Consider the following 7,211-nt stretch of genomic DNA (forward strand, 5'->3'; position numbering starts at 1 on the left):
CCCACAGGCTCATGGACATCTCATAATGCAAAATGCATTGCGTCCTGCTTCAAGTTAACATTGAAAGGCCAACATCTCAGTGGCGTCAGAGACATAAGGCACCCTCTGAGCTGTGAGTGCCTATTTTAAAAGTTACATATTTCCAATGTGCAATAAATAGTACAGAGAATACATTCCCATCCCCAAAGGGGAAGAACGGTAAGAGCACCAGGAAAGAATGAACTGGAGTGAGACCAGAGGGCAAACATCAAGTCCTGAAACTTCCTAGCATCTGGGGCCCACGGTAGAATCATCTGGGCATACCCGGCCTTTCTCTTGGGCCAACCCCACTCTATAACTACAACTCTGCTCAGTGGCAAAGGCCTGGTGTCTCTAACACCCTGTGGTCCCCATTGCAAGTTTGGCTTCACCAAGTAGCCTGTCCTGGCCTTCTTGCCAGGACTCTAACCTTGCCACATATTGCCTGGCCTCAGGACATTCTGAAATTATGGTGCAAGATTCTCCAACTTGAATCTTTCACGTCTGCAAAACCAGTAGCAGGTGAACAACACTGCCAAGTTTTGCTGCCAAATAAGGACAGAGTCTGGTCTCCCTGTACCACAGTAGCAGGAGCCACGGTGTGCTTACTCGGGGTAAGAATTTCACCAGGCAGCTTTCCCGAACCAGCAAACACTAGCATTCAACTTGGAACCTTTGGTGGGTGGAGCCTAGCCCTTAGGACTCCCTTCCTATTGGTCCACTGTGAAGCTGATGGTTTTTCTTTAACAATTATAATTACGGTCTATTTTTAGGACAGGTCTTGGCTGTAACTTTAAACTTATCTGAGCTCTTGCTCTTGACTGCACATTTTAAAATGTCTTCAACTGTGGAGAGCTTTTGGTGCCGCTCATAGAAATTTTGGCAAGTACCCGTTGCTGGGCTCAAGGAAGTAGGCTCACATAAGAATATTCACATTTGGGCTAATGCAAGGATCAAGGTAAACACAGCCAAGGAATGTGTGGCTTCCCTTTTGTCTTGATAATCCTGTTAAGCCCCCAGACCCAGCGACTATGGGAACCTTATTGCTCTGATTACTACCTGGTGTGATCTCTTTGATCTTTACCTTGCTTGATCACTTTGCCTTTGATCTGAGAACTGACCATATTCTTTGTATGTACCTAGACTGATATAAAAGCAGACTGAGAATAAGTAAAGCTGCTTCAGCCTCACGCTGTAGGTAGTCATGGTATTGTTTTGTCTAATTCTCTTTTTTCAATCCTCACTCCCCCTCTCAGAGACCCTGTTGACTGACTGGGCTGGCTTGGCTATTCAGGCCCCTACCTGTTGCTCTTTTTCCACTGTAGACCTGGGGAAGAGTAGTGATACCCACACCATCAATTGGATGCCATCCTGCTGTGACATTTTCTCTGCCTAACACATCAATTCATTACCTTTAAATTCAGTTTCACTCAAGTTCTCAAGACATGGGCAGAATGAGGTCATACTTTTTGCCAGAATATAACCTGACTGGCTTTGCACAGCTTCTGGTAAGAACCCAGTTCCCTTAGAAACCTCACGACCCAGGCCTCACTTCTCTTGGATTCCTCCTTCCCCATCAGAATGATCCATTAAGTTCCGCTTTCAGCATTTGAGGGTTTTTCTAGTCCAAAGTTCCAAACTCTTTGGCGTTCCTCCCGTGACCAGTTCTAAATGACTATAAATGCATGGTAAGGTTCATCACAGCAACCGTCACACTTCTCAGTACCAACTGTCTGTATTAATTATGTGTCTCAGGGCTGTAACAAAACAATCTCAGGAAACAACTTAAGGAAAACAAACTTTATTTTGGTTCACAGTCCAAGGTACAATTTGTCAGGGTAGGGAAGTCATGGGCACAGCAACCTGAGGCATCACTGTATCCACAACTCAGAAATAGAGAATGATGGAGTCTAATGCTCAACCCACTTTCTTGATTATATTCAGTCGAAGAGCCCAGCCCATGGGCTGCTGCTGCCAACAGTTAAGATGGGTCTTGTCACCTGACTCAACAGTTAAGATGGGTCTTGTCACCTGATTCAACTCACCTACATAGTTGAATGTATGCCCAGAGGCTAACAACCTACCCAGAGGCATGGGGTTTGCCTTTTATATGATTCAACAGTCACACGCAGGAAACAGCTAATATGTTAGTTAAATGAACCCCAGCATGGTAGCACATACCTGTATTTCCAGTGGTTGGGAGGCAGAGGCTTGGGGATTTCAAGTTCTAGGCAAGTCTGGGATACACAGTGAGACCCTGTGTCAAAACAAACCAGATATGCTAATGACAGGCGTTATAAACGATAAACTGGTTCCTGCAGCAAAAGTTGAGTAGCGCTCGTACGCTATTTTCCAGCATTCTGGGTCTTACCACCATCTCCTTCTATCATCTAATGCTTACCTTGAGTAGTCTTCCCTGGCCATTGTCTGGAGCCACCACACTTATCGCCAACCAGTGGGATCCTACTGCATTCAGACAGTATAAAACCCTTATAATCTTGAATTACAAAGATGTCTATTTTGGCTAACTCTTTCTACCAAAATAGAGTAGGCTATCTTGTTTTTAGAAGAAACAAATGTGTCACTATATTTACATTTCTGCCCAGGTTTAAAAAAAGAGCTGGTCATCGGCTTGTTCAAACCATGTTAACCCACTGAGTTAATTTTGCTGAACAATCTTTAAATAGCATCCAGACAATAGGCTTGTGCCACTGTCTAAGAACTGAAATGGGGTACAGTGTAATTAAATATTCTGAAAATACCATGTCCCCAAGCCAGCACTGGGAGGATAGAAGTATGGATGTGGTCTCTGCCTACAAAGCGTGCAGTGTAGGATAGATGTGTGTGTGCAGAAGTTTGATAAGTGCATGAGAAGTGCGGATATGGGTACGGAATGGATATTGAGACTTATCAGAGGCAAACTGAAAATCTAAGAACAACTTAACGACTGCCCAGATAAAAGTAACAGAGATATTCAACTGCATCCTCTGGTCATCTCAGTTCTATCATGTGAGTTTGCAATTAGTGTTCTTTTTGATGGAGGAAGCAGCAACTCTCGCCACCTACATGCTTCCCTGACTAGACCTGTCGGCTGGGCGTAGTCTCCTGACTGACCACTAACCTGGCTTACAGAAGAGCAGCACTGCTCCTCCTTTACCTACCATCTGAACATAAAGGGCTCACGCTGAGATGGCCGACCTTTCAAAATCAAAGGAGGCCGCAGCAATGAATAAATTTCATGAATGGAAGCCCCAGAGAGCTGCCTGAATAGACCACAGTTCTACAGAGCAAAAATAAACCTTGACTGTCAGACAACTGAAATAGCTTGTTGTACCTTGAAGAGCATAGATAGCTTTCAGTCACGTCATTGAAAAGATATTCTAGATCCTCGTGGTAAGGGTTTATTTTGGCTTGCATTCATTCATTAGGCAAATATTACCTACTAAGGCAAGCAAGGCCTTTGTGCTGAGGAGAGTGATGAATAAGGCAAGGAAACCCTGCAGTATCCGGGAGCTACAGTTTAAAGGGAAGACAGAAGGTAAACTTTCTGCAGGTGCTGATAAAAAATGTCATGATGGAAAGCAAAGATCTCACTAACCCTGGGCTCTTAAGTTGTTCTCTGTCCTCACTTCCCTTCTTACTCGAGTCTAAAGTCCACTACTCACTGTCTGTGCACATCCTCAACACAGTCAACCTTTGCCCTTCTGCTTGTAGCTCCCTATTTGCTTAGGAAAATTCCAACCAGAGTTAAATGTGTTTTCCATCCCTCTCTCCCTCCCTTCCTGCCATCTTTGGACCTACTCCTAGGTAACCAGATATAAGAACAACAACAGACTGAAGTTACTGATTTCACAACCACTAATCTCGACGGGTCCTTGTAGTGGCCTGCAATGTTACCTGCTTAATCCTGTCATCTTCCAGTCACCTACAAAACTAGTTCAGTTTCCAATCTCCTCAACCCTCCAGCAACCTTCTCTTGAGCTCATTGTCAGCAACTTTAGTCTTAAAGTACAGAGATCAGAACTTCTAGAACTTCCCTTGTGTGTGCCACCCCAAATGTGAGCGCGTGCATAGCCTCTGAATTCCCTCATTCTGTTACTATGAATGTGTTGTCCAAATTTCATGTATTAGAACGATACATGAAAGACATGTATTAGAACGATTCGTGAAAACGTATTGCAGAAGGCTCTAAGAGAGATATGACCCTAGTGTACCTGCTTTCTCTGTCCCCACATGATGCCCTGTGCTGTAGTCACACAGTAGCACTTGCTGGCACCAAGCTTTTGGACTTTTCAGCCTCCAGAACCATAAACTAAATTAACCTTCTATTGCTTACCAATTAGCTAGTCTCAGGCATTTAACAGAGCACAGATTAAGGGATATGTAGAAGCTGTCTGTTCTCTTACTAAGGACACTTGTGTACTAGGTCACATGTCCTCTTATCTCCTGTGGCAGAGTTGAAGTGGTGACACTCAGGTCCTTCCCCAGCCTACTGCTGTGGTCAGTAGATGGCCTCCATCTGTCACCTCCTTCAGGATGTGTCAAAGTTGTTCTCATCCCCACCCACCCACCCATCCACCCACTGAACTGACACCCTTCTTGGGGCAGCCTATATACAAGGACGGAGCAATTTGCAGGCCAGCACTCTAGGGACCTCCGTACTCACTCCACAACTCCAGGGTTGGCTGACGGTTTATGGGATGGGCTTCATTCTTCCTCTGTCCAATCTTGCTTCCTTTTCCTTCCTCTCACAGGTCTTGACCCCTTAAAAAAACATTTAGTGCTCCAAATTCTGTTTCTGCATCTGTTCACAGAGAGCCCAACCTGACAAGCCTGATGCAGTGGTTCCAGCTGTGGTCCTCCCTCCCTTTGCATCACTGATTTGTAGCCTCTGCCAAGTCACTCCTATCATAGTATAGCAGTATCTTCTTCCTTAAGACACAGGGCCCCTTTGAACTATGCTTCCTTATACTCAGTGTAAAGCCAGACTCCTGGAGAGGGGCTGAATTCACCTTTGATCCCCACTCCTAGACACCTTCACACCTACTACCTAACAGAGGCCAGCTCTTCCTGGTCAGAGAATATGGTTCTACCCAATGGTCAATCACACCTCACCCAACTGGTCACTCTCTCTTTGGAAGAAGTCACTTGGTTTCTGGTACACAGTTCTGATTCTCCTCCATCACTGGCTACTGTTGCTTTATAGCTTCGCAGCTGGCTTTCCTTCCTCTCTCAAACCCACAGACCTGTAGCATCCAGAGGTTCAGTCTTGAAACTGTCTCTCTTTGTTGCTTGAATTAATCTCTCAGCACTACCTTTGTTCATCCTGTGGGTGACGTCATCCAGTGTGTGTACGTGTGTGGGGGGAGGGCTTTATAGGACAACCACAGGTTGACAGCTGCTAAGTCTTTACTGTGAGTTACTCCTTGCTTCTTCCTTTGAACCCTAGACACTCACATCCAACTGCTTATGTTATGGTTTGTATATGCTTGGCCGAGGGAGTGACACTGTTAGAAGGTGTGGCCATGGAGTAGGTGTGTCCCTGGGTGTGGGCTTTAAGACCCTCATCCTAGCTGCCTGGAAGCCAGTCTTTCACTAGCAGTCTCCAGATGAAGATGTAGAACTCTCAGCTCTGCCTGCACCAGGCCTGCCTGGATGCTGACCTGCTCCCACCTTGATGATGATGGACTGAACCTCTGAACCTATGAACCTATAAACCAGCCTCAATTAAGTGTTGTCCTTTACAGGACTTGCTTTGGTCATGGTGTCTGTTCACAGCAGTAAAATCCCAACTAAGACAGGTTATTTTAATTTCCGCTTTGGTGATGACACATCTCAATCTTCTAACATCTCTAAAACAAAGTAAGTTCAGACCTCCCACAAGCTCCTCCCATCTCCTTCAACCTTCCTTCTCCCAATCCAACTGTCTGAACAAAACCAGTCTTCACTCTCATCCTCTTATCCCTTATTTCCCACATCCAGTAACTTAGATAACCCTTTAGAGCACACCCATACTCTTGTCTCTCATTGTAAGGGTTTTTTTTTTTTCAAGTGTCATTTTATTAACAAAACTTCCTTTAATCATTGAGCTTTAATAAGAAAAGCTCCCTTGGCCCTCTGGCAGCCCTGTGGTGAGGGACAGAGGACTTAGTACTTATAAAGCAACAATTGAGAATGGTATCAAAACAGTGATGGCCTGGAGGGAGGAAAAACACTTGGTCAGAAATAAGTGATGGAAAGGATCAAGTTCACTGAGGATTAATAAGAAGAAGCAACCCTGGCCATTGAAGTGTAAAGACCAGATAGTATGAATGACAGCCGTGTGCAGGAACCCGAGGTAAGGCTTGTGTGACTGAATGGCCAATCATATCAGGGAGCTATCAGACAGTCAGTAGCCGCATTATGTAGCATCTTACACATTTTCATACGGAAATTTGAGGGTTATTCCAAGTTATGATGCAGCCATCTGAGGTTTTAAGCAGAAGGTCAAACTAAATGAAATTGCTTTGGCTGGGATGTGACTAGTGGGAGGAGGCTTTGCTGCAATCCAAACTTAACAATGAGCAAAGAAAGGTGGGCAGAACCAGTAGACTGGGAAATGGCCTAAGATCTGAAAGCAGAAATAGCAGGACTTTGCTTCTTCTAAAAGGGACGCAGAAGAGGATAAAGTCTAACTTTTGTCCCGCAACTTGGGAGTCTATCATGGCAAATGAAACCAACCATATTTCCACCAAGTTGACTGGATTAAAAAACAAAACAAAACAAAACGAAAGGGTAGGGAAAGATCATTCGGGCAGCTAGTGTTCTCAGGGTAAGAGAGAGAGTACGTGAGGAGATATTGTTTTTAAACTGTGGACTCTAAAAGGATCACTGGGTTTGCCTAGAATTCTTGACAGGAGAGTGTGGATTGGACAAATATTCTATCTGCATTACAGGGGAGACCAAGGGGGAGGGAAAGGAAAAGAATGATTTGTCTTACATTCACCGGTTTGAAACCTATTTATGTCGCTGGTGGTGTGAGCCCTTAACGTGGTGGTGGGTCCTTGTCACGGTGCAGCGTACTGGCGACGCGAAACCTCACAAGTAGGTCACACTTGGGAGCCTTCATCTCGAACGAGCTCTAGGAGACGAACGTGGAGGCTCCCGGTCAACCCGGTCTGTAGGGTGATTACTGTAGGGTGAAGCCGTGCGGG

General features: G+C 45.1%; 1 protein-coding gene across 1 annotated transcript in view; it reads right to left on the reverse strand.

Annotated features, from left to right (window-relative positions):
• Rnf144b (ring finger protein 144B) overlaps positions 1-7,136 on the reverse strand; it is a 149,122-nt gene extending 141,986 nt beyond the window's left edge. The window contains exons 1-2 of the mRNA XM_039095970.2: positions 6,998-7,136; positions 4,685-4,782 (exon numbers count right to left, since the gene is read on the reverse strand). The gene's annotated coding sequence lies outside the window, so the exon portion shown is untranslated. The remainder of the gene's footprint in view (positions 1-4,684; positions 4,783-6,997) is intronic.
• Between the last annotated feature and the right edge of the window lie 75 nt (positions 7,137-7,211).

This window comes from Rattus norvegicus, chromosome 17 (assembly GCF_036323735.1).
Source record: "Rattus norvegicus strain BN/NHsdMcwi chromosome 17, GRCr8, whole genome shotgun sequence".
Classification (NCBI taxonomy): domain Eukaryota; kingdom Metazoa; phylum Chordata; class Mammalia; order Rodentia; family Muridae; genus Rattus; species Rattus norvegicus.